At 46.4% G+C, this 26,495-nt stretch overlaps 2 pseudogenes; one reads left to right on the top strand and one right to left on the bottom strand.

Moving 5' to 3' along the window:
* Window positions 1-454: 454 nt before the first annotated feature.
* On the bottom strand, window positions 455-1,200 carry LOC146337802 (putative G-protein coupled receptor 33; annotated as a pseudogene).
* A 37-nt stretch (window positions 1,201-1,237) lies between these two features.
* Window positions 1,238-25,563, top strand: LOC146337801 (chemerin-like receptor 1; annotated as a pseudogene).
* The last annotated feature ends 932 nt before the right edge of the window (window positions 25,564-26,495 follow it).

Here is a 26,495-nt window from a genome sequence, read left to right as displayed (position 1 = left end):
GTGGCGGAACGGCCTGCCCCCCCGCCCCCCCCGTGGATCCCCCCCCGGGACGAGACTTACCTGGGGCGGATCTTCTGGGCGGCGGCGGTGGCTGCAGCAGCTGCAGCGGCTGGTCTTCTGACCGGCTGCCGCCGCCATTTGCAGTCTTGGTAAAAAAAAAAAAAAATGTGATAGGCTATGTAAAGATTTACGTAGCCTATCATGGCTGGGTGGGTTTAAAAAAAAAAAAAAAGATGTGATAGGCTACGTAAATCCTGCCTTAGCCTAAACCTCCTTGGACTGAAACCTATGTGCTTGACCATTTGACTGCCAACTCAATTATTCTGTTGCATCACTCCCTGTATTTCCTTGCAAAGAACCAAGACTCAGTCTAGAGCAGGACACCACTTTTCTCTCAATTCATGACCCAAGGTAGCATCTTCAGGGAGATGGAAAAGCAGGCTGTTGCATCATTTCAGCCCCAGTCAATTGTCCAGTTTCCCTCAATACCAGGATTGGTATTATCCCCAAGTATGATGGGATCATCCGTAAAACCTTTCTTAAGCAGAGCAACAAGGGACAACATCAAGATCTGGAATTCCTCCCCAACAAAGAGGTAGAGAATGGGGGGTGAAACGGACTCCAGTGCCCATAACTGTCCACACAACCTGTAGTATTGTTTCAGACAGTTCCCTGTGCTACTGTGAAATGTAACAAAGATAGAAGGGAAGCCAGCAGATGCAGAAGGATGCCACAGAAGCCACAAGGCTTCTGAAAGACTTCCCAGTCCTCATTGGTCTTTTTTTCATTTTCTGATCCTATAAGAGGAGCCGATGATGATGGAGAAGGGAAGCATGAAGGCCGGCAGGAACCGAATCAAAGAGAGCCAATTGGATGTGATCCCCATCCCAGTCATTGACGGAAGCATAATTATTGATACAGATGATCCAGCAACCTTTTCCCACTTCCAGAGTCTCCCAAAAACCCAGGTGGGGGACACTCAAGCCTAGGGAAACCAGCCACAGCCGTTATTAGCTTCTGTGACCTGAATATTGTGTGGTTATGCTGAGACCAGATGGGGAGGCAGGAGAGGAGGTAGCAGCCCGGGCTGATGATGGTGAGTTGAAGGACTATGGTGAACATGTCCAGAGAACCAAAGGCATTGAGAAGTTTGCACACAACTGTGCCAAAGACCCAGTGAAGTCTAAGGAGGGCATAGGAAGGAACAGAAGTTTAAGTAGGTCAGGTGGAACACCAGATGATCATCACTGATCTCTTCATCTTCAGCCCCAGCAGCCAGAGGAGGAACCCATTCTTGGTCATCCCTGTTGGAAAGGCCACCAAAATAAGGAAGGGAATGGCCACATTTGTGGAGGTTATGGCTTTTCGGGGTTGGCTGGCATTCATTCCTGTGATTGATAAATTCCCCAAGAGAAAGATCATGTTTCCTTCATCTGGAAGGCCCTGGAGGAAAACGGAAAAGAGACTGAGTTGGAGGCGGGTGAAGGGACGAGGAAACTTGACCTCAGAGAGGGGGGAAAGGAGGCATTCCAGTGAGTGGGGAGGGGAGGAGACCTGAGAGGCCAGGATATGAGTTATCCTGAGCCTCCTTTCCTCCCTCTCTGAAGCTGTCTTGCTAAAAAGCCCATCTAGCAAAAATACCAGAGATTGGAGGATGGGGAGGCGAACATCACCTCTGCTACTCCTCCCGTCCTGCCGGCTTCAGCCCAGCAGGGCATAGGAAACACAGAATCCTCAAAGTTCAGGGGCTTCCAAGTGGTAAATGTATCCATGTGGTTGAAGCCTCCACTAACATCTTCAGTCACTAGGGGCCAGACTTCCATAACCAGTACATTCATTTATTTATTTATTTATTACATTTATATCCTGCCTTTTTTCCTCCAAGGAACTCATTTGCAATCAATACAGTTTGAAGCTAGGAGAGATTAGTAGGCCAAGAGACAGAATTATATGCTTTCTCCCTCTCCGCTAGTGTGGGGCAGCACCCCTCAGGGGAATACAGTGGACATACTCCTCAGGGGGTTGTAGGGGTTCACCATGGCAGGAGTTGTGCGTAGGCAGGGCTTCAGTCAATCAGGGTGGGCACAATATATCCAGTTCTGACATCTCTGTAAATTTGCTTGAAAGCATCACTTTATGAAATTAAAGACTATTCCAACCAGTGCAAAGCCAGGCCTGCTCACTAGTACATCATAAAACCCTTGAAACACTTCATGCTTGGATGCTTCAGATGACCATCAGCATGGTTGCAATTTCTCCACAATAGGTGGTCATACACTTGAGTCCTCAGAAGCCTTTGGATCCTGAACTTCCAACAGAGCTTCAAGTTAAGGAAAAACTAGAACCTTGCGGGGTAGAAGGTGGGGTGTAACAGTTTTGAATGGATCCCAGACAAAAATTTGAAATATTTTAATACATAAAATGATATCTTTTAATACTTAAAATGTAATTGATGGGCTTTCTTTGCTATATGCAACCACTGAAATTACATAGAACCTTTCATCAGGCATAGCTTTATGACTTTGGTGTTGGGCTGTCAATGTATTTTTCTGATAGTGCTCCTGGGCCTTCACCGCATGAGAAAAGAAAAGATCAGATGGTCAGAGAGGGAGAAAATCTATGTCACGATTCCCTTGCCCCACCCTTTCCTTAAGCTCTCACAAACACACAAAAGGAGAGGCTTCAGTCTCAGCCTTTGATTCATTATTCACAGGTTCATTACAGATGCAAATCCTCGAAGACTCTCTGGCTACAAAGGGATGCCTCCCAGGGATTCAGATGGGATCACTGAAAGTTGCCCGCAGCTTGAAAGGGCGGCTTTCTGGCTAGGCTAACTTAGGGAGGGAGGTCCTGCCCCTGTGTAGCCTCTCATGCATCGCTAACCGGGTCGACCGTCTGAACTCCACCCCTGACGTGTCCCTCTTAGCTCTGCATCTCTTTCTGGCAGCCCTTCGGTCAGAGACCTCAAGCGCCTCCTGCTTGCTGCTTCTCACAGCGGGGGGTAAGGAGGAAGCTTCGTGCCTGGCCATCTGGGAGCTGGTAACCTGAGAAGCATGCCTACCCATATCTGAACTGGCTTGTGAAAAAGCCTCCCCCAGGTCTGGCTGCTCCTCTTCTGACTCTGATCTGCTAACTATCTCCCTGCGCTCAGAATCAATCCTGACAATATAGGTCCTGCCATCACCACATCCTGTCTGTGAGTCTTATCTGTTTTGTTCCTCTATTAATATCTTTTAGCAGAATCTTGCAAGATACCAGACTTCAGGCAGGAGCCAAAGACACAAGTGCTCCTCATCTTGTTTATAAGGTAAGTACATCTCGCTTTAGAGGGATGTTTGCTACATTTTCCCCTAGAAATGGCTCTGCTTCTTATCATAGGAATGATGGGGAGAAATTGATCAGGTGCATCTCTGCCCATCACTGCATCTCTACACGGGGAAAAACTGCCTCTTTTAAGGTTCTCCTGAAAGGCACCTGTTAAAGGCACAGAACTCTGTAGGACAAAAATAAAATAAAATCTGGTCATCTTAGAGGGTGAGAGGAGGAAGGGCTGAGAAAGGGACAAGAAGAATGGAATTCAACTGAGCAGATGCCCTCAGCCACTCTGGCTCCCTTGTGTTCAGACCTTGGGTTCCCCTTGCTAGATTTCCCAATACCCCTAGCAATTAAGTGCATAAGCAAAGTCCTGCTGGACCAGGGCAAATGCATCCTGCATGTTTCATTTTTCAAGTATTTCTGGGAGAACTCTCCATTTTAGATTACTTTCTTAGCTATGGAAAAAGTGGAGACTAAGAATTGGAACTGGAGAAGGTGAAACACTTTTAATATTCTGCTTGTGTGTGTGTGTGTGTGGGGGTGTTACTGGTATCCTTTCCATTTCTCTTTCTGAATTCATGATTTAATTGTTGGTTTTCTTAGCTGGGGTTGGATCCAGATTTAGTTGGCATAAATCCATTGAAATCAATGGGGCTTACATTCCATTTGTTTCAGTGTGTCTTCTCAAGTATGAGTAAATCTGGATCCAGCTCTTTACAACCAGCATCATAAATATTTTAGTTTCTCTATTCACCACATCCTGCAGGCCTTCATTCCCCTCTTCAGTATTTTTTAAAAAATCATTCTCAGCTTTTTTGATCCCATTTTTCTTTTCTTTCTTTTTTTTAAATTTTAACTTTTAAAAATCATTCTCATTAATGTTAGGCTGTTTCAGTTCTTCAGATAAAGTTCACACACTTGTAAAGCCCCTGAAGCTATTTAGCCCTGATGAAAATAGGAAGATATACCCCAATTTAAACAGCTGCACAACCGTTAGATCTGAGCCATGTTATCCCTTGCTCCTGCATTTGCCTGGATTTCTAAACAGTTGACATTTCATAGATGAAGACAGGGCATGGTGTCCACTTACACATTGGAGAGAGAGAGAGAAAAGAGGGAGGACAAAAGAGAACACAGAGTTGCATAACCTTTACACAAGGTAATTTCTATGCATAGATGGGCATACAACCACTGAAATCAATGGGATTTAAGTTAGTCATGAGTAACTTAAGTTCTACTGTTTTCAATAGGTCTACCTTAAATATGACTAAGTCTGGATCCAAGTCTTTATGTCAAGCATCATAAACATTTCAGTTATTCTGTTCACTGTATACTCCAGTCTTTGACTCTTTTTTTTCTCATATCTTTCAGCCATTTTGATCTCCTGTCTTCTCTCTCTCATTTCTCCTACCTTGTGTGTGTTTTAAAGAAATCTCTCTCATTAACATTAAGCTGGTTTCTGTCTTTAAATAAAATGAGCACTCTTGTAAAGACACTTAAGGTCCCACTTTGCACGGATGAAAACAGGGACATATAGCCCAGTCTAAACTGCTGCTAAGCAACTGCTGTTGCAATAGTCTACATTGCTAAACCACACCCTTTGACATTTCCCAGATGGGGTTGGGTGGCCACTTATGCATCGCCGAAAAAGAGGACACAGGGGACACTGACTGGCATTACATTTACATATGCTAATTTATATGGAAAGATGTAAATGTAGAAATGATTACCGTCACTTAAATAGAAATGCAGTGCTTCTCGCCACAGCAGGAGAGACTGGGAGCAGGTCACCAGTGTGCCTGTTCGGTCTGCTGTCCAGATGCTCACTATTGATGATCAACTTCAAGGCCCCCTCCTGTTGTCTTTTCCTACAGTTCTTTATCTTTAAATCAGCCCTTCAGATAGAGGGCTATCCTCTGTAAAGTAGGGCACATGGCCATCCTGGGGATATGTTTGTAACACTCCAGTTACAGTATCAAGGTTCAGTACCTGAGGTATCCACCCACCTGGACACAAACACTATTACACATTACTCTAGGCTTTACTCCATCTGCTCTATACATTTGGAGTAATAGTTTAACCACACAGTGATTTAGAGTCTTTGGGCAGAATCCAATGGGGGGCTTACACCCCCACTGATTCTGTTCCACCCCGCCAATTCCATTGTGCAAGGGGTCCCCAGGGCAACCCGAAATGAGCTACTTTGTGGAAGGAGTCAAGTCAGCAAAGCTTCCATAAGGTGCGCAGCGCAGCCAATCTCTGCTAACCTGCTTCCTTCCAGAAATTGTTGTTTCTGCTTGTTTTGGGGCTTCCTTTAGGAAGTGCTAAGTCTCCCTTACCTAAGTGGTGCTCCTGCTTGTGCAAGGGAATTGATGGGACCCATCTCTTGTGGAAGGGAATTGGTGGGGCGGAAGGGAATTTGGATGCTGCCCCATGGCTTTCCCACTTTCCCCAGCCTTCACATGTTGTTGCCTGGGCTCCCTCCATCCCTCAACACTGGAAATGCTGGTGGATGATGTCCTGTTTCAACGCAGCTGAGGGCCTGGGGCAAGTTGCAGATAGTCCTAGGAACAGCAGTGAGAGAGCAACCAGTTCACGTTCAGTCCAAAGTCTTACACAGAAGTTCCGAGGAGGGTTTGCAGGCAGAGGCGAGGTCAAGGCAGTCCAGGGGATCAGTTCACCAGCATCTTAGCAAGCATCAAGGCCCATCAGGGGTGTGTCTGAAAGCGTTATCCAGATGGGTAGCTGAATTTATAGCTGATCGTTAATCAACACAGCTGGCTAGTTGGGTCAGCGTGTAACTTTTAAGGGAGGCCCCCATGCTCTGACGTCCTTTTGTTCTTTTGCTGCATGCATCTGATTCTATTTCTATGCCATTCAGAGGGATGAATCCCCGCAGAGTCTCCTTCCAGCATTTGGGGAAGTTCAGGACCTGCTCGAGGTGGGCCCGGTTGCTCCTGTAATGTTTCCTGTGGAGGACTCCTGTTACTTGCTGAGCTCTGGCTGGGGCCCATTGTGCTGGCTCTCCCCTGATCTTCTTCCTCAGATGAATCCTCCTCTGCATAGGGCATGACAGGTAATGGGACCAGGTCTTCCCCACTGTCCTTGGCCCCTTTTTCCTGCTGCTGAGGATCAGCTCTCCAACCAGCTGAGCAGTATGTGCATGTGAGGTGGGGAAAAATCATAGGAAGGGGAGGTTCCCTACCCCTGGTATAAAACATCAGCTTAAAGACAGTAGCCTCTGCTTATTTATTTATTTATTATTATTAAATTTATTAATCGCCCATCTGGCTGGTCACCCAGCCACTCTGGGCGATGTACATCATATAATAAAACAGTTTAAAACAATAAAATTCTACAATAAAAACGTTTTCTAAAATACCCTAACCCACCCCAAATGTCTGCCAGAACCACCACGTTTTTAATGCACGATGGAAGCTCATTAAAGAGGGGGCATGGCGGAGTTCCCTAGGGAGGGAGTTCCACAGAGTGGGGGCCACCACAGAAAAGGCTCTCTCCCTCTTCCCCACCAGTCTAGCTGTCCTGGCTGATGGGACAGAGAGAAGGCCATCCGAGGCTGATCTTGTTAAGCGACCTGTCTGGTGTTGCTGGAGGTGCTCCTTAAGATAGGCTGGGCTGGACCATATAGGGTTTTAAAGGTCAAAACCAACACCTTGAATTTGGCCTGGAAAACAACTGCTAACCAGTGCAATTCCTTCAGCACTGGAGTGATGTGATCTCACCGGCGGCTGCCTTTAATCAGGCGAGCTGCTGCGTTCTGTACCAGCTGCAGCTTCCGAACCGTCTTCAAGGGTAACCCCACGTAGAGCGCATTACAGTAGTCTAAACAAGAGGAGACCAGGGCATGTACTACCGATGGGAGCAGATGGTTGGGAAGGAAGGGGCACAGCCGCCGTATCAGATGGAGTTGATACAGCGCTGTCTGGCTCACAGATGACACCTGAGCCTCCATGGACAGCTGGGAGTCCAAAATGACCCCCAGGCTGTGGACCTGGTCTTTCAAGGGTAGCCGTACCCCATTCAACACCAGGTCAACATCCCCCAGCCTCCTCTTGTCTCCCACCAAAAGTACCTTGGTCTTGTCAGGGTTCAGCTTATTCCTCCCCATCCAGCCACTCACCGTCTCCAGACATTTGGACAGGGATTCTACAGCCAACCTTGGTGAAGATTTGAACGAGAGGTAGAGCTGTGTGTCATCTGCATATTGATAACACCGCACCCCAAACCTCCTGATGATAGCCCCCAGTGGCTTCACATAGATGTAGGGATGGCAGAGAATTTCGCCACGGATCTCAGTGAGGCCGAATGCCATTGTATTCGGCCCCCCGAACTCCGTGGTGGAATGGCCTCCCACCCCTGCCCCCCCCCTGCAGATCACTCCCCGGGACAAGACTTACCTGGGGCGGATCTTCTGGGCGGCAGCGGCTCTGGCGGCAGCTGGTCTTCTGACCGGCTGCTGCCGCCGCCATTTCCACTCTTGTTAAAAAAAAAAAAAGATGTGATAGGCTACGTAAAGATTTACGTAGCCTATCATGGCTAGGTTTTTTTTAAAAAAAAACATGACATGATAGGCTACATAAATCTTTACGTAGCCTATCATGGCTGGGTGGGTTTAAAAAAAAAACACTGCATACGCAAATGGCGGCAGCTATGGCCGCTGCCATTTGCGTTCCTTATTTTTCGCCGTCTGAATCTATGTAAATATTTATGTAGGCTAAAACGGCGAATCAAAAAGGGTCGCAAATAGCGCCTGCTACGCTATTTGTGTTCCCCTTTATTTTCGCCATCATAGTCTACATAAATATTTACATAGACTAAGACGGCCAAAAATAAGGAACGCAAATCACGGCGGCTGTAGCCGCTGCCATTTGCGTACGTGTTTTTTTTTTTAAAACCCACCCAGCCATGATAGGCTACGTAAAGATTTACGTAGCCTATCATGTCGTGCTTTTTTTTTTTTAACAAGAGTGGAAATGGCGGCAGCGGCAGCCGGTCGGAAGACCAGCCACCGGAGCCGCCGCCGCCCGGAAGATCCGCCCCATCTGCTTTCTTATTTGCAAAGATATAAATGGAGCAGCCTTCCCAACAAGGAGCCCCTCCAGCTGTGTTGGTCTTTAAGTCCCATCCTCTTCCAGCCAGCATTCATGCCACCACCTTGTGCATTCAGAATGCATGTGCAGATGCATGCGTGTAGAGCTCCTCTCTGCGGGGAGGCAAGTCACCCAGTGAGCTTCATGGCCGAGTGGGGACTAGAACCCAGACCTCCTGACTCCCAATCCAACACTCTAACCACAACATAGTTGAAACAAAATATAGACATCTTTTTTTTTTAAGGGTGCTCATGAAGGATGGGTTACTGGCTAAGCTCCAACAGATAAAGGGAGCCTCTCCTTTTTGGAGGCAGGATGTTTCTGAACACCACATGCTGGGGATAAGAAACTTGTCTTACTGCCGGGTTTGTGAGTCTCCAGAGCCATTTGGTTGGTGGCTGTGGTGATCAGAAGGCTCAACTAGATCCACATGGATCTGGTCCAACAAGGCAATTCTTATCTTACTGTTTTCTTTCAGCTAAGAAAAGGAAGAAGAAATGAGTGAAGGAGAGTCTTCCCCAAAAGGAATGGAGAACACAACTGTACCAGCTTTTTCTGTTGCTTACACTGACTTTAATGTCTCAGTTTTTATGACTCTGTAGATGATGAGCTGTACGCCTTGTGCAACAGGATGAACATTTGCTCTATGGTAATCTGCAGCCTGGTGTTTGTATTGGGAACCATCAGTAATAGGGTGGTCATCCTCATCACTGGATCCCATATGAAGAAGATGGTCAACACTGTCTGGTTCCTCAACTTGGCCATTGCTGACTTTACCTTTGCCCCCTTCTCCCTGAACATTGTCTGTGTAGCCCTGGAATTTACTTGGCCACTTGGCCGTGCCATGTGGAAGATCTGCAGTGCCCTACTCTTCCTCAACCTACTCTTCCTCAAGCCAGCATTTTCCTCCTTGCAGTCATCAGTGTTGACCGTTGTATTTCTGTGAGGCACCCTATGTGGGCTCAGAATCACTGGACACCCCAGTTGGCTTTCTTTGTGGCCTTGGGTGTTTGGATCCTGGCTTTGGCATTGTGTTCTCCAAATCTCCATTTCAGGAATCCAGGTGATGCCGGCGTGATAATTTGCTACAACCATTATGTTGACACTGCAGAACAGCTTGCTGTGGCCATCAGCCGCTCCATCTTTGGCTTCGTCATCCCCATTGGTGTTATCATCGCTTGCTATGGGGCAATTGTCCTGAGGCTGAGGAAGAAACGGTTGGCCCCATCAGGCAAGCCCGTCAGGGTCACAGCAGCAAATATTTCCAAAAACTTAACTACAAAGAAGAGAAACAAATTCTCAGGATGCAAAATTGAATTTAGTGTAATACACCCAAGGCATTTCAGCCTTTCCCCCTTATTTTTAGGCCTTCGGGGTAAAGAAAAAAGTCTGCAGAATTTTTTAAGCACAAGATTGTCTCCCATGCGAATCTACTTGTCGCCAAGAGATCTACTTTGGATGCTCACCTCCTTCTGTTTTCTTCATCTGGGAAGAAAGCCTCCTCTTCTTGGCTGTTACTGTTAAGATGGCTGGGGGGGGGATAAAACTAAGGTCTTGATGTAAGCCATACTCAGACGTTTAGTCCTATGTCTCTAGAAGTGCAGCTGCTATAAACTATTATCCTATGTAGATTACTCAGAAGTAAGCCCTACTGACAGGGCTTGATCAGATCCCAGAGCCACCACCCCCATCCCATATTTTCTTACTCCGATTTAAGTTGGATTTTGTTTAAAGGGACTTACTGCCCTTTAAGTCAGAACTGCAGCCTCCATTTGGAATTCACACTCTTTATTATAAATTGCAGGAGGTGGGGGGTTCCATTAAACAGCTCTAGACCCTTTCCATTTTATTCAGCACAAAGAAGACAAAAGCTTGGGAAATTCAATCATTTTTTAAAATCAATTTTTATTGTCAGTTTCAACAAAACAAAATCAGCAAACAGAAGCATAACAAAACCCCAAACCAAAGTATAACAACATACTCAAAAGTCTTCAATTTCAAATATTACAACATTCTAGAGAGTAAAAAAGGATAGATTACACATAAACTCCAGAGCTTTTATCCTTCCAGTATTGTAGTATCAGTCTTTTAGCAGCCAAGAGGATGCAAAAAATCAATTTACGCTGACCATGTGTTACATTCCAAAAAGTAGGTAAATAATTTAAGAGAACATGTACATCCGTAAATTTTAAAGAGCTTTCCAGTACAAAGTTTATCTGCATGATAACTTCCTCCCCAAACGAGGCAACTATTGGACATCGCCAAACCATGAATAAAAGAAGCATTAACTTGATTATACCTCCAGCAATTAGTGGAGTTTGACAAACCTTTGTTAAAGAGACATTGTCCTGTCCATAAAACCAAAAAAGAGTTTTTGCTGAGTAAGACGTAACTGGAGGTCTATAGAGAGATCAGATATAGACAGCAAAATGGTGGTCCATTGATTAGACAAAATAGGATTTTCCAATTCCCTGTTCCATTCCTGCTATAGACCCTGTTAATTCACTGATAATAAGTATATATAAACATGAATTGTGGGTAGATATACCTGGTCAGCTTCAATAAGTGTTTCCAATAGCAAAGGAGACTCTGAGGCAGTAAAAGCAGCAGGACCAAATCTAGATACTAACAAGTGTTTCATTTACAAATACTGCCATTCAGCTTCAGCGGGCAAATAAAATTTATTTTGCAAAGTTGAAAATGGCACAAACTCGTTATCAACACCCAAGAATGGATCCAGGATAAAGATCATCTTATCTGTCCAAGTCCACCACAGAAACATTTTGTTTCTTATTCTTAGATCTGGATTTCCCCATAAAGTCAATTTGGCATGGGAAAATGGATCAAACTATAATTGGCAGGACATTCTACACCACACATCTCTAACCACAAAAATTGTGGGAGGAGCTCTATTTGCCTTAATATGCCGATAACCTAATGCCAACTATTTGGAGAGAGGCTCCAGATAGGAAGATTCCAAAACTGACCAAGGTGGAAAATCAACTGAGTGGAAAAGACCAAAATTTAGTACAGGTCAGCAAATAAGCCCAATGATATGTAGCAAGATCTGGAAAACCAAACCCACCTTCTTTAATTGGAAGTTGCATCCTATTCAAAGATATTCTTGGTAGAAAGGAACCCTGAAAGAATTTACGAATCAAAGCATTAAGTTTTTGGAAATATTTGCTGGGTATAAGTAAGGGGATCCCACATATAAAGTAAACAATTTGAGGTATAGTATTAATCTTAAGTGTTTTAACCTTCCCCCATAAACTCAACTTTAAAGATGCCCATCTATCTATAACCTGTGAAATACTGATCAACTTATTTAACTTAATCATTTGAGATATCTCTCTAGGGATAATTATTCCGAAATAAGTAATAAACTCCAGGCTAGGGAAGTACAGACTGTGCACAATCTGCTCCGTCTGCGTTTCATGGATTGTCAGGCAGCTTTTGTTCCGTTGTGCATTCACAAATGGATGCACATTTTTTTTGTCATGTGGAAAAATACGCAAATAATTACGTATCCACTTAAGTATTTACATAATTGGCCTTAGTACATAACATTTAGCGTATTGTCCCCCATTCCATATAATGTTTCCTCAACAGAAACTTACATATTTCTCTACGACTTTATATGCGTAAATCTTGGGAAAGTAAAAAAAAAAAAAATCTGAAAGCCCACGGACGCCATGCAGCCTGAGGGGGTCGCTCTGCAGTGGATTCCACAGGTCGGATTCTTAGAAATCCGAGCTCATTTTAGTCCGTCTCGAATTTCTCCAGCATCCCTACTCTGGGCACCGTCGAAATTGCAAATTGGCTAATACATTAGAGTAAACCCTATCTCCAATCGCCATTATGTCTGACTTTGACCAATTAATTAAATAACCAGACAAATCACTGAAAGTATTAATCAATTCCATCAAAGCTGGAACCGATGACTGGCGTTTCAAAATAAACAACACATCATCAGCATAATGGTTAATTTTAAATTCTAAGCCAGAATGCACAAATCCATGACTACTATTTTATCTAGTAGCACATACCATGGGTTCCAAGCATAAGTCAAATATCAAGGTGGAAAGTGGACAACCTTGTCTGATACCTCACCCAAGTAAAAAGAAAAAAAGCTGAAAATGAACCATTAGCCTTTACTCTCACTCTTGGGGCCAAGTGTAAAATTTTAACCAATTTCAAAAAATCTGTAGGAAAACCAAAATGAGTCAGTGTGGTAAAAATAAATTTCCAATGAATTGGGCCTTTTCTGCATCCAAGGAAATGATGGCCGCCTGGTCAGTTCTTTCAGAGTTTAAAGCAACTAGATCAACAACTAATCTAAGATTATCTGCCCCCTGTTTATTTTTTAATAAATCCCACCTGGTCTGGTCTAACCAATGCTACAATAACCTGTTGCAGTCTATCGGCCAACATTGCTGTTAATATTTTGATATCTACATTAACTACTGATATAGGTTGATAGCACAGTTGGTATGATCCTTGCCAGGCTTAGGAATCACAGTAATACTAATGATATAGGTTGATTGTTAGCACAATAGGTATGATCCTTGCCAGGCATAGGAATCACAATAATATAAGCATCGTTAAACGATGAAGAAAGGGGGCCTGATTAAAAAATATGGTTATAGAGGCAGTACAGCTTTGGAGCTAAAAAGCTGGAGAATGTTTTATACCATTCAATTGGAAATCCATCCCCACTGGGTAATTTCCCAGTGTTCGTATTCATAACCACATTCATAATTTCCTCCAAACATAAAGAAGCCAAAAGAAGCTGTTGTTGTGAAGAATCTAAGCATGGGAAATCAATATGAAAAAAAAAAAGCTTCCATATCTTGCTACCAGTGCTGCAAAGATCAGAATAAAACTGTAGAAATTATGGCTTTATATCTATAAGAGAAGTATGTACTTTGTGTCACTCTCATCTTTAATAGCTGAAATGACATTGCGATGTTGATGATGTTTAAGACAATGTGCACGGATCTTACTATGACGTTCACCATTTTCCCAATATACCTGTCGTAAACAAGTCAGACCAAATTCTGCCTCCTGTGAAATAATATTGTTCAACTCATGCTTAGCATTCTGCAGCTCTTGATAAAGTTGTGCAGTAGGAGAAATGGAAAACTGAGTTATAAGGGATTTCAACTTCTTATTTAAAAACATCTGAGTTGTTTGTAAGAAGCATAAGCAATAATTTGTCCCCTTATAAAAGCTTTACTGGCCTCCCACTCAATGGTGCACAAACCCACCATACCCTCATTAGTATTAAAATACTCTGTCAATTCAGCTAACATCTGAGTTTTAAACTCATTGAGAAGAGAAATGATAAGGCACCAAAGACCAGGGGCCTTAGGGGTTTCAGAAAATTGCAGTTCCAAACATACTGGGGTGTGAATCTGACACTACCAATGTGTTAATCTTACAGTCTTTTATTTGACATACCAAAGATGTAGAAACCAAAACATAATCTAATCTAAAGCAAATATGGTGAACTGGTGAAATAAAATAATTTTATTTCTATCAGCAGGATGTAAAATTCTCCAAGCATCAATTAAACCATATTCCATCATGAAGCCTGGAGTGCCAGTCTCACAGCAGATTGGAACTTAGGAGATGGTGTACTCCCATCTGACAAAGGATCTAAGACCTCATTAAGGTCCCCATCCACAATCAAATAATCATAAGCAATATCAACCAGTTTAGCAAAACAATACCGGAACATAACCAAGGAATCAATATTAGGCCCATATACATGGATCATAGCAATTAATTTATCCATATACTTTTCAACGAGGATCAAACAACTCCCCTCAAGTGTCAAGAATTACCCATTGAACTGAAATAGAAAGTTGCTTATGAATTAAAATCACAACCCCTTTACACCATGTTGAAGTATCTGTAACGTAAACCTCACCAACCTAGTCCTTTTGCAACGTGTCCATCTACAGCCATCAAATGGGTTTCTTGTAAAAAAAAGAAGCCATATCAATATTAAGCTCTTTTAACTTAGAAAGAACTCTTTTCTGCTTATTTACATTTTGCAGCCCCCTGACATTCCATGAAGTCATGTTAAGCATTGAAAGAGCAAAAGCAAATTATTTGCCCCTCTGCGCAAACACATCTTTCCAGATTTGCAAAAAATAAGTAAATTTGTATAGCATAAGTAGTATAACTAATACATCCTTAGTTTACATTTAGGGCTAACCATTTCAAACACCATCAGAATAATTTTTATTATATAGAAACTGAGAATTTTTTTAAAAAATTACTCAAAGGTATAAACAATAATTGAAAATACCCCCCCATCAAATAATCCAATTTGTGTCCTACACACTTTTATCTAATTCCAATACAAAAAAGTGCCAACTCCCGCGCGCCCAACCAAAACAAAACAAAAAAATACTTAATGGAAAAAAAATGCAAAAATACCCAGGGGAAAATGTTCCTTTTAAAGAAGACTTGGGAAATTCAGTGGTTTAAAAAAAAAAAAAAATGCCGTTTTAAGGCCAGAGTTAAGGCTATCTCATGTTGGCTCAAACTCCACAATGTCCGGAAAATGGAATTGAAAGCTGGTGCCTTAACTGATGTGCCCCTTGATCAGTGATGATATTGTGTGGTATCACAAATTATGCTTGCTTACAATGTACCCTCCATGCACTCATACATTTCCTTGGTCTTCCAGGTCCAAATCCAAGTGGGGATTGCCTGGGACCAGCAAAGATGTCCCACATTGTCGTATGCAAGTTTTCAAAAGCATGCACTTGTGCTTGTGTGCACTTTTGGATGCTAGCTGTCAGGAGCATCCTAGCTGCCTCTTGCAGTCCCCACCAATAGCCAACTCAGGACACAGACGACGAGGATTCTCTCCAAGGCTTTATTCCTTTATTACTTTATGACTCTTTCAGATACTAATCACTAGCGACAAAGCAAGGAACAGCACTGGGGAAAGATAGCAGAGTAGCCTAAGTTCCAGGAAAGGCAGTTGGTCCCCGTTTGAAGGAGAACCACGGGAAGACCCTGAACTTATGGGCTAGGGAGAGATCCTCCCTCTTTCCCTTGGGTCCTCGGGATGTGACCGTTGTTTGCGTGCCAAGCGAGCACTACGCCTCCTTTCTGCGTCCTCCATCTGTCGTCGCTCCCTGTGTCTGCGCCGAGCATCCAGCAAGCCCCCCTCCAGCGCTCTCTCACTGCCAGGGACTATCTCTCCCAGGAATGCTGGCAGGAGGAATCTCTGCCAGCTGCTGTGCTTGTGAGAGATGAGCGAGCTCCTCTCCCACAGTTTGCTGTTGCTCCTCAGAATCAGAACTGCTCTGGGGCTCTATTGGCTCAGTTTCCACCCTGACACTAACACAAGTTTGGGAAATGGCAAAGATTTCCTGAGAATCGTATTCCTGCTTGCATTTACATTTGAGGTTGCAAATGGGACATGTTCGCATGATGACAGAAATGAAATTCTCATATGACCCTACATGTTACAGCCCCAGAGTTGTGTCTTAGAAGTGAACCCAATGTGGGCTAAACAGTTGTAAAGTAGAGAAGTGCAGGGATAGAAATTTCAAGTGGGGAGGAGATAGGTAGGAAATGGGTGGGATTACTTTCCCCCTTCCTTCCTTCCTTCCTTCCTTCCTTCCTTCCTTCCTTCCTTCATTTATTTTATTAAATTTATTAATCGCCCATCGGGTTGGTCACCCAGCCACTCTGGGCGATGTACAATAATAGAAACCGTTTAAAACAATAAAATTCTACATTAAAAACATCATATTTCTAAAATACCCTAACCCACCCCAAATGTCTGCCTGAACAACCACGTTTTTAATGCACGATGGAAGCTCATTAAAGAGGGGGCATGGCGGAGTTCCCTAGGGAGGGAGTTCCACACAGTGGGGGCCACCACAGAGAAGGCCCTCTCCCTCGTCCTCACCAGCCTAGCTGTCCTGGCTGATGGGACAGAGAAAAGGCCATCCGAGGCTGATCTTGTTAAGCAGCCTGTCTGGTGTTGCTGGAGGCACTCCTTAAGATAGGCTGGGCCGGAACCATATAGGGTTTTAAAGGTCAAAACCAACACCTTGAATTTGGCCTGGAAAACAAATGGTAACCAGTGCAACTCCTTCAGCACTGGAGTGATGTGATCTCGCCGGCGGCTGCCTTTAATCAGGCGAGCTGCTGCATTCTGTACCAGCTGCAGCTTCCAAACCATCTTCAAGGGTAACCCCACGTAGAGCGCATTACAGTAGTCTAAACGAGAGGAGACCAGAGCATGTACTACCAATGGGAGCAGATGGTCGGGAAGGAAGGGGCGCAGCTGCAGTATCAGATGGAGTTGGTATAGCACTGTCCGGCTCACAGCTGACACCTAAGCCTCCATGGACAGCTGGGAGTCTAAAATGACCCCCAGGCTGCGGACCTGGTCTTTCAAGGTTAGCTGTACCCCATTCAACACCAGGTCAACATCCCCGAACCTCCTCTTGTCTCCCACCAAAAGTTCTTTGGTCTTGTCAGGGTTCAGCTTCAGCTTCAGCTTACTCCTCCCCATCCAGCCACTCACCATATCAAGACATTTGGACAGGGATTCTACGGCCAACCTTGGTGAAGATTTGAACGAGAGGTAGAGCTGCGTGTCATCCGCATATTGATGACACCGTACCCCAAACCTCCTGATGATATCCCCCAGCAGCTTCACATAGATGTTAAATAGCATCGGGGAGAGGATGGAACCCTGTGGTACCCCACAAGTGAGTGGCCACAGGTCCAAAACCTCCTCTCCCAGTGCTACCCTCTGGTACCTGCCGGAGAGGAAGGACCAGAACCACTGCAATATGGTGTCTCCAGTGCCCAACCCCTCTAGGCAGTCCCGGAGAATACCGTGGTCAATGGTATCAAAAGCCGCTGAGAGGTCAAGGAGAACAAGTAAGGAGCATTCACCCCTATCCAGAGCCATCCTCATATCATCCACCAAGGTGACCAAGGCCATTTCTGTCCCATGCCCAGGCTGAAGCCCGACTGAAATGGATCTAGATAATTGGCTTCTTCCAAGTGTGCCTTCAACTGCATCGCCACTAGGGATGCCAGAGAATTTCACCACGAATCTCAGGGAGGCCAAATGCCAGTGCATTTGGCCCCCCGAAATTGGTGGAGAAATGGTCTGCCCCCCGCCCCCCCCCCCCCCCGGGACGGGACTTACCTTGTGCGAATGTCCCTGGTGGCGGTGGTTCGGCCGCGGTTCGGTGGTGGCGGCGGAGGCGGCCGGTCTTCCAACCGGCTGCCACCGCTGCCATTTCCAAGTTAAAAAACAAACAAACAAACGTGATAGGCTACGTAAAGATTTACGTAGCTTATCACGGCTAGATTTTTAAAAAACACCGTGATAGGCTACATAAATGTTTACGTAGCCTATCACGGCTGAGTGAAACAAAAAACACGTATACGCAAATGGCGGCGCCCATGGGCGCCGCCATTTGCGTTCCTTATTTTGGCACAGGTAGTCTACGTAAATTTTTACGTAGACTATGGCAAAAATAAGGGCAACGCAAATAGCGTTCCCCTTATTTTCACCATAGTCTACGTAAATGTTTACGTAGACTACACGTGCCAAAATAAGGAACGCAAATGGCGGCACCCATGGGCGCCGCCATTTGCGTACGCGCCGGTTTTTTGTTTTTTTTTTTCACTCAGCTGTGATAGGCTACGTAAACATTTACGTAGCCTATCATGGCTGACTGCAGGGACGCAATCGGCAGCGGCTATGGCCACCGCCATTTGCATCCCGGCAGGACAGGAGGATTCGCCGCCGGAGGGACGGGGTGCCTCCCCCCCGGCCAGAATTTCGGGGGGAGGGATGGAGTGCCTCCCCCCCACCGCGAATCAAGCTTCAGGTTCAGGTAAGGGACTTTCGTACATCCCTAAGCCACCACCCGCTCAATCACCTTGCCCAAAAATGGCACATTCGAGACTGGGTGAAAGTTGTTCAGAACTTGAGGATCCAAGGAGGGCTTTTTAAAAAGCGGTCTTATCACTGTCTCCTTGAGAGCTGATGGCATCACTCCCCCCTCAAGGGAGGTGTTTACCACCAGCTTGATCCCCTCACCAAGCCTCTCTCTGCAGCTCATAATGAGCCAAGATGGGCAAGGGTTAAGTAAGCAGGTGGTCGGCTTTACAGATGAAAGCACCTTGTCCACTTCATCAGAAGGAAGAAGCTGGAACTGATCCCACAAAACCGGTTTGCCACAGACCACCTCTTGCTCAGTACCTGTATCCACAGTGCAAGGAATAACACTCCTAATCTGATCAATTTTATCTGTAAAATGCCTTGCCAAGGCCTCACAGGAGGCCTTAGAATGCTCCAGCGATTCCGGAGCCACTGGACCAACCAGGATCCGGACCACTTGGAACAGCCTCCTGAGACAGCACCCTGCAGACGCAATAGAGGCAGCATAATATTCATTTTTTGCTGCCTTCACCGCCACGTGATAAGTTGAAGATACAGCTGTAGCCCGTGTCTGATCGTCTTTGGAGCAAGACTTCCGCCACCAGCGCTCTAGCCGTCGGTCTCACCTCCTGTTTCAGAGCTCGTAAGTATGGATTGAACCATGGTGCAGTCCAAGCCCTGTTCAGGGGGAGAGGACGTTTTGGAGCCACCCGATCTAATGCCCCAGTGATTGCAGCATTCCAGCACCCACCAGGGTCTCGACCGAGTGGCCGTTGGTGTGCTCCAGAGAATCCCTAAGCACGTTCAGGAATCCATTCGGATCCATAAGACGCCTGAGGTGGACCATTTTAATGGGTTCTCCACCCCTGTGGAGGGGTTGTGGAACTGAGAAGTCCAACATCACCGGATAGTGATCTGATCATGACAAGGGGGGGGTGGATATATCCCCAACTTCCAGATCACTCCCTGCTTCTCCAGAAACAAACACAAGGTCTAGTGCATTACCAGCTACATGGGTGGGCACAGTTGAAATAGAGTGCAGCTCCCAGGAAGCCATGGTCTCCATGAAGTCCCAAGGTGCCCCCGTGAGGACGGCCTCCAAATGTACATTGAAGTCCCCCAACACCAGTAAGTTAGGGGAAGGAAGAAAGAAAGAAAGAAAGAAAGATCCTCCATTATAAGCCTCAAAATCCTGCTGCTTACGAAAATGGCATGTGTTGAGAAAAAGGGTTTGCTGGAATTTCTGAACATAGAGGGTAGGGATGGCGGAGAATTTCTCCCCGAAACTTCGGGGGGCCAAGCGCCAACATGTTCGGCCCCCCGAACAAGTTTCGGGGAGAAATCCTCCGCACCCCCCCGCACCCCGCACCCCCCCCGGGACGGGACTTACCTTCCCTGAATGTCCCTCCCGGCGGCGGGTCTGGCTGGCGGTTCGTCAGGTGTTCGAGCGGGGCGGGAGCGGCAGCCGGTCTTTCAACCGGCTGCCGCCGCCGCCATTGCAATCAAAGAAAAAAAAAAAAAGTCCACTGATAGGCTACGTGACAATTCACGTAGCCTATCATGGCTAGATCTGCAAAGTCAGCCGTGATAGGCTACATGAATCGTCACAGAGCCTATCACGGGTGACTTAAAAAAAAAAAAAAGTGTGTACGGATAATGGCGGCCCCCATAGGGAGCCGTCATTCCCGTTCCTTATTTGGTCGCTGTAGTCTACGTAAATGTTTACGTAGACTACGGCGAAAATAAGGGCAATGCTATTTGCGTTGCCCTTATTTTCGCCGTAGTCTACGTAAACATTTCCGTAGACTACAGCAACTAAATAAGGAACGCGAATGGCGTCTCCCTATGGGGGCCGCCATTCGCGTACGTGCTTTTTTTTTTTTTAAGTCACCCGTGATAGGCTACGTGATGATTGATGTAGCCTATCACGGCTGACTTTGCAGATCTAGCCGTGATAGGCTACGTGAATCGTCACGTAGCCTATCAGGGGAAGTTTTTTTTTTTTTTTACTTTCGCGTTCGCGGCCGGGCGAGGCGGGAAGCCTCCTCCCTGGCCTGAATTTCGGCCGGGCGAGGCGGGAAGCCTCCCCCCGGGCCTGAATTTCGGCCGGGCGAGGCAGGAAGCCTCCCCCCCCTGGCCTGAACTTCGCGGGGGGAGCAGCGAAGCGCTCCCCCCCACCGCGAACAAGCTGCGAGAAAAGGTAAGTGACTTTCGTCCACCCCTAATAGAGGGGCATGTTCTAGGACATACTGAAATCCTGTGTAGAAGTTAACCCTTCTGAGCCTAGAGAGACATATCTATTCATTTACACAAATGTTCCCAGCTAATGGTGTGTGTTTCAGAAGCATTCCGTAAGTTGAAAATACTGCAGGACTATTATATCAGTATTATGTCAGTGCTAATACCTATATGTAGGGATGTACGAAAGTCCCTTACCTGAACCCGAAACTTGATTCGCAGTGGGGGGGAGGTGCTCCGTCCCTCCCCCCTGAAATTCTGGCCGGGGGGAGGTGCCCCATCCCTCCTGCCACGAATCCTGCCCGGCCGGGACGCAAATGGCGGCTGTAGCCGCCGCCGTTTGCGTCCCTGCAGTCAGCCTTGATAGGCTACGTAAATGTTTACGTAGCCTATCACGGCTGAGTGAAAAAAAAAAACCCGCGCGTACGCAAATGGCGGCGCCCATGGGCGCCGCCATTTGTGTTCCTTATTTTGTGTTCCTTATTTTGGCACATGTAGTCTACGTAAACATTTACGTAGACTACGGCGAAAATAAGGGGAACGCTATTTTTTAAAAAAATCTAGCCGTGATAGGCTACGTAAATCTTTACATAGCCTATCACGTTTTTTGTTTTGTTTTTTTAAACTTGGAAATGGCAGCGGCGGCAGCCGGTCGGAAGACCGGCCACCGCCGCACCGCCACTGAACCGCCGCTGGAGCCGCCGCCGCCAGGGACATTCGCACAAGGTAAGTCCCGTCCCGGGGGCGGGCGGGGGGCAGACCGTTTCGCCACCAATTTCAGGGGGCTGAATGCACTGGCATTCGACCTCCCCGAGATTCATGGTGAAATTCTCTGACATCCCTACCTATATGGATCTGTGGTAAAATGCATGAAACAGACTCTGATGAATGAAGAGTTAATAGTCATAGGAGGGGGCAGCTTAAAGGCAGTGTGGGAAGAAGGGCCCTTTCTTGTTCTTAAAGGCAGTGTGGGAAGAAAACCTCTTCTTGTTCTTGGCTGTTACTGTTAAGACGGCTGATGTGGGGCATGGGGGCAGGGGGATAAAACTAAGGTCTTGATGCGAGCCATGCTCAGATGTGGTGTGTGGGTGGCCATCTTGAATATCCAATCCATGACTGCAGCTTGCCGTGTCATGCAAATTCAGTGGGAGTGGATGGTTGGCATGATAAATAGGACTGTGCATGGACCCCCCAACCTGCTTCAGACTGATCCCAACCAGCTTCGGACTCCGGATCCGAAGTGCTGCCTGCCAAGCTGTGTGAGCCCCCTTGCTCATTACCCAGACCCATCACGAGCACCTGCAGCCATTGGCCTCTTCAAGGGAGTTGCCATTTTCTTTTAAAATGGCGACTTGTCTATTTCCGTATATCAAATATTGCGCAAATGGGGGCCATAAGGCAGCCATTTACACAACATTATAGGTATAACTAGCCCATTTACGAAGTGTTCTGAAGTGGTTCGGGTTGATCCAAACTGCCTCAGACCGATCCTGACCCACTTCAGATCCAGACCGATTTGGGCCAAATCACCCCACTTTGGCTCGGAATTCGGATCCAGATCTGAAGCAGTGCATAGCCCTAATGGTAAACAAACCACCCAGAACCCATAGGCTACTCTAGGGTTGTGAGTCTTTTGTTAACCATGTCTGCAATCCACCCTTGCTGGGTTTGCATGACACGACTAGCTGCGGTTGCGGCTTAAATATTCCAAAGTCATCCGGCATGAGTCACAACCCATGGTGATTCCGCAAGCTGGGTCAATGTCTCAAAGTCTCCATTACCTTCCGCCTCTCAGATCTGATGAGAGTGCAAGCAACAGAAAGGGTTGGTGTCGACTTGGCGAGGTATTTGTGTGATTCAGTAGGGATGTACGAAAGTCACTTACCTTTCCGCGGATTATGTTGATGGGGGGGAGGCGTTCCGTCCCTCCCCCCGGAATCCTCGACTGGGGGGGAGCCGATCCGTTCCTCCCCCCCGGAATCCTCCACGGCTGGCTGTGCTCTGCGGCAGCTCCGCAGAGCAGCCGGCCAGACCCAGGCCAGAGCCATCCGCAGCCGGATTTCCAGCCACAGAGGGCTCTGGGTAAAAAACAAAACACCGCATACGCAAATGGCAGCTATGGCTGCCGCCATTTGCGTTCCTTATTTTTGGCCATCTTAGTCTACATAAATATTTACATAGAGTATGATGGCGAAAATAAAGGGGAACACAAATAGCGTAGTGGGCGCTATTTATGTCCCTTTTTGATTTGCCATTTTAGCCTACGTAAAGATTTACATAGGCTAAAACGGCGAATCAAAAAGGGACGCAAATAGCGCCCGCTACGGTATTTGCGTTCCCCTTTATTTTCGCCGACATAGTCTACGTAAATATTTACGTAGACTAAGACAGCCAAAAATAAGGAACACAAATGGCGGCGGCCGTAGCTGCCATTTGTGTACGCGGTGTTTTTTTGTTTTTCTTTTACCTAGCCATGATAGGCTATGTAAATCTTCACGTAGCCTATCACGTCTTGTAAAAAAAAAAAAACAAGACTGCAAATGGCGGTGGCAGCAGCTGGTCGGAAGACCAGCCGCCGCCACCGCTGCTGGAGCCGCCGCCACCCGGAAGATGCGCCCCAGGTAAGTCTCGTCCCGGGGGGATCCGCGGGGGGGGGGCGGGGGGGCAGGCCGTTCTGCCACGGAGTTGAGGGGGCCGAATGCACTGGCATTTGACCTCACCGAGATCCGTGGCAGAATTCTCTGACATCCCTAGATTTCAGTCACCTCAGATATCACAAATCATCTCTTGAATTTCTATGTTCTTAGCAACCTGACTGGGACTTCAGTTTATATAATGACAGAGGTGTCATAGGTGAGAACCAGAAACCTAAAACAAACAACCATAAGCAAGTTTCTGTTTGACACAGGGCCCCTCCCTGGTTTATAAGGATTGTTCTTAAGAGTAAGTGAGTCACACATGAAATTCAGCAGCTCAGGAGGGATGTTCTGTCTGCCAGTCACTGGGGAGCACTGTACCTGTGGTAAGTCAACCATTCTGTTACAGATAGATGAATGTATCTATTTTCAGTCTTTCACTTTTGCACATATACACACACACATATGTACGTATCATCCTGTTTCCACATTCATCTGCGATTTTTACATCTGCACACACAAAAATTTATATTAAATAATATTTAAATATGTATTTTCTCTCAGAATATGCATTTAAAGACATATTTGAATGCAGCGTTTAAACCCAAAACACTGTATTCAGAACTAGTGCTGTGCTGAACCCTGCCTCTTATTTTCAGGAACATTTTCTTTCCCTGCGAAAGAGGCATTGTTTTTTCTGCCTCTTTCTCAGGAAGGGGGGAATTTTGGAGAATGTTCTCCTTGGGGAGGGGGACAGGGTTTCCAGATACTATTTTTTTTAAGTGTAGGCAATTCTTGAGGGGCCTTCTTTCTATGTTTAATTTAAAACACACACACCCTACACTTGCAGTAGCCTAGAACTCTTCTCCAGTAGGGAGTTCTTCCTGAATGCCTATTGGAGAGGGAGGGGTCACATGGTCTCCTGGGAGTTCAGAAAAAAAGAAACCCTGCCAGGCTGGAGAAAAGTCCTGGGCACATGCCTGCATTGTGGAGGATGCAAAATGAAGGCCAAGCTACCAACGCAGATGCTGCTGTTGCCATGTGCGCTAGCAATGCAAAAAACTAAAAGCCCCCAGGGCTCACCACCGCACATTATTTTTCCTACCTGTGAGAAACTGTTGGAGAATTTCTCCTCCCCCTGGAGAAATTTGGTGAAGTCCCCCCCCCCAATTTCTTTGCCCATAAATATGCTGGAGAATTTTGAGAGGCCATTTGTGTACCACTATAGTATTTTTAATGCCGTGTATCTTATAGGTTGAGGGCTGCGGTGGCTTAGTGGTTAAGACGCTGAACTGCAGACCGGAAGGTCGGCAGGACAGCAGTTCGAGACCCGAGTGCCGCGTGACAGAGTGAGCTCCCGTCTTCAGTCCCAGCTCCTGCCAACCTAGCAGTTCGAAAGCAAGAAATTGCAAGTAGATAAATAGGTACCGCTTTGGCGGGAAAGGTAACAGCGTTCCGTGCACCTCGGTGTTCAGTCATGCCGGCCACATGACCACGGAAGCATCTTCGGACACCGCTGGCTCTTCGGCTTAGAAATGGAGATGAGCACCACACCCTAGAGTCGGACACGACTGGTTGGGGACACCTTTACCTTTACCTTTATCTTATAGGTTGACGTACAGGAAAGCAGATGCAAAAATACCTTGGGGAGAATTTTCATTTAAAAAAAACTGGGAAATTCAATGATAAAAAAACCCCTGTCATTTTAAGACCAGGGTTAAGGCTATCTCATGAAGCAAAAGGTGACACCTTAACTGATGTGCCCCTTGATCAGTGATAATGTTATGCAAGATCACAAATTGTGCTTGCTTACAACTTATCCTCCCTGTACCCACACTTTTCCTTGGTCTTTCAGATCCAAATCCAGATGGGGAGTGCCTGGTACCAGCAAAGATGCCCCACATTGTCCTGGTCCTGTATGCAGGCTGTCTCTGTCCAGGAACAGGCATAGTTAGCACACCAACTGAAGATGGTAATGGGCTGTCTGGGCCACCAAGGTCACCTGGGCCTCCAGTGACAGGGGTGGATCCAGAAGCACCCCAAACTATGTACTTGCTGCTTCAGAGGGAATGCAACCCCATCCAGAACAGGCAAACAGCTCACTTCCTGGACCTGGGAACTGCCCATTCATAAGAGTCTCTGTCTTGTCAGGATTCAGCTTCAGTTTATTGGCCCTCATCCAAGCCATAACTGCCTCTAGGCACCATTTCAGAACATGCATGGCCTCTCCTGATCTGGATGTTGCAGGGAAATAGAGCTGGGCATCATCAGCATACTGGTGACACCTTGCCCCCAGTCTCCTGATGACCGCTCCTAACAGCTTCATGCACATATTAAATAGCACTGGAGACAGGATGATGCCCTGTGGCACCTCACAGTTCAACTGCCATGGGGCTGAGGCACAGTCACCCCATGTTATTCTCTGGAACGACCCTGCAAGTAAGAGCTGAACCACTGTGGAACAATGCCTCCAACTTCAAACTCATACAGACAGTCCTGGAGGATACCGTGGTCAATGGTATCCAAAGCCGCTGAGAGATCAAGGTGAAGTAACAGGGTCACATTCCCCTTGTCTCTCTCCTGAAAAAGATCATCCATCAGGGCAACCTAGGCCAATTCCATCCCCAAATGAATCCCCAGGCTTGAACCCATGGATCCAGATAATCAGTTTCATCCAATGGCACCTGCAGCTGAGACACTAACAGCTTTCTCAGGAATGGGGTATTTGTGGCTGGACGAAAGTTGGCATAGATCTCTGGATCCAGGGAGGGTTTTTTCAGGAGTGGTTGCACCACTTCCTCCCTTGAGGCAATAGGGCCCACACCATCATGCAATGATGCATTCACCACTCCCCAATCCATCTGGTCAGTCCCACGCAACTACGGTAGCTCAAATAATATGGATCATATCGGCACCACCCAGCTCACCTTCCCACAGGACTCCGTGATGCATGCCAGGTCAGCTCCCTCCTCCACGAACACATCATGGATGAGTGAGATCTTGCTACGAAGCAATCTGGCATTTACCAACACCATGACTAGGCCAGAGGGTGCAGAAGACCACCCACCAGGAGCCTATGGGATGAGGAGATGATTGGAGATGGAAATGGCTTTCAGCCATCTGCATTCCCCACCACTCCAATGGCTTTTCCTCCCCATCATCCCATACCACCCTTTACCCATGAGAACTGTTATAGGGGTAACCACTACCTCCATATCACCTTCCAGCCAACCAAGAGGTAGCTCTTCC

This window comes from Heloderma suspectum, chromosome 10 (genome assembly GCF_057233095.1).
Source record: "Heloderma suspectum isolate Gila_16-S chromosome 10, 16-S_ref, whole genome shotgun sequence".
Classification (NCBI taxonomy): Eukaryota; Metazoa; Chordata; class Lepidosauria; order Squamata; family Helodermatidae; genus Heloderma; species Heloderma suspectum.
The sequence above is the reverse complement of the archived record's forward strand: the minus strand, read 5'-3'. Positions and strand labels throughout refer to the sequence as shown.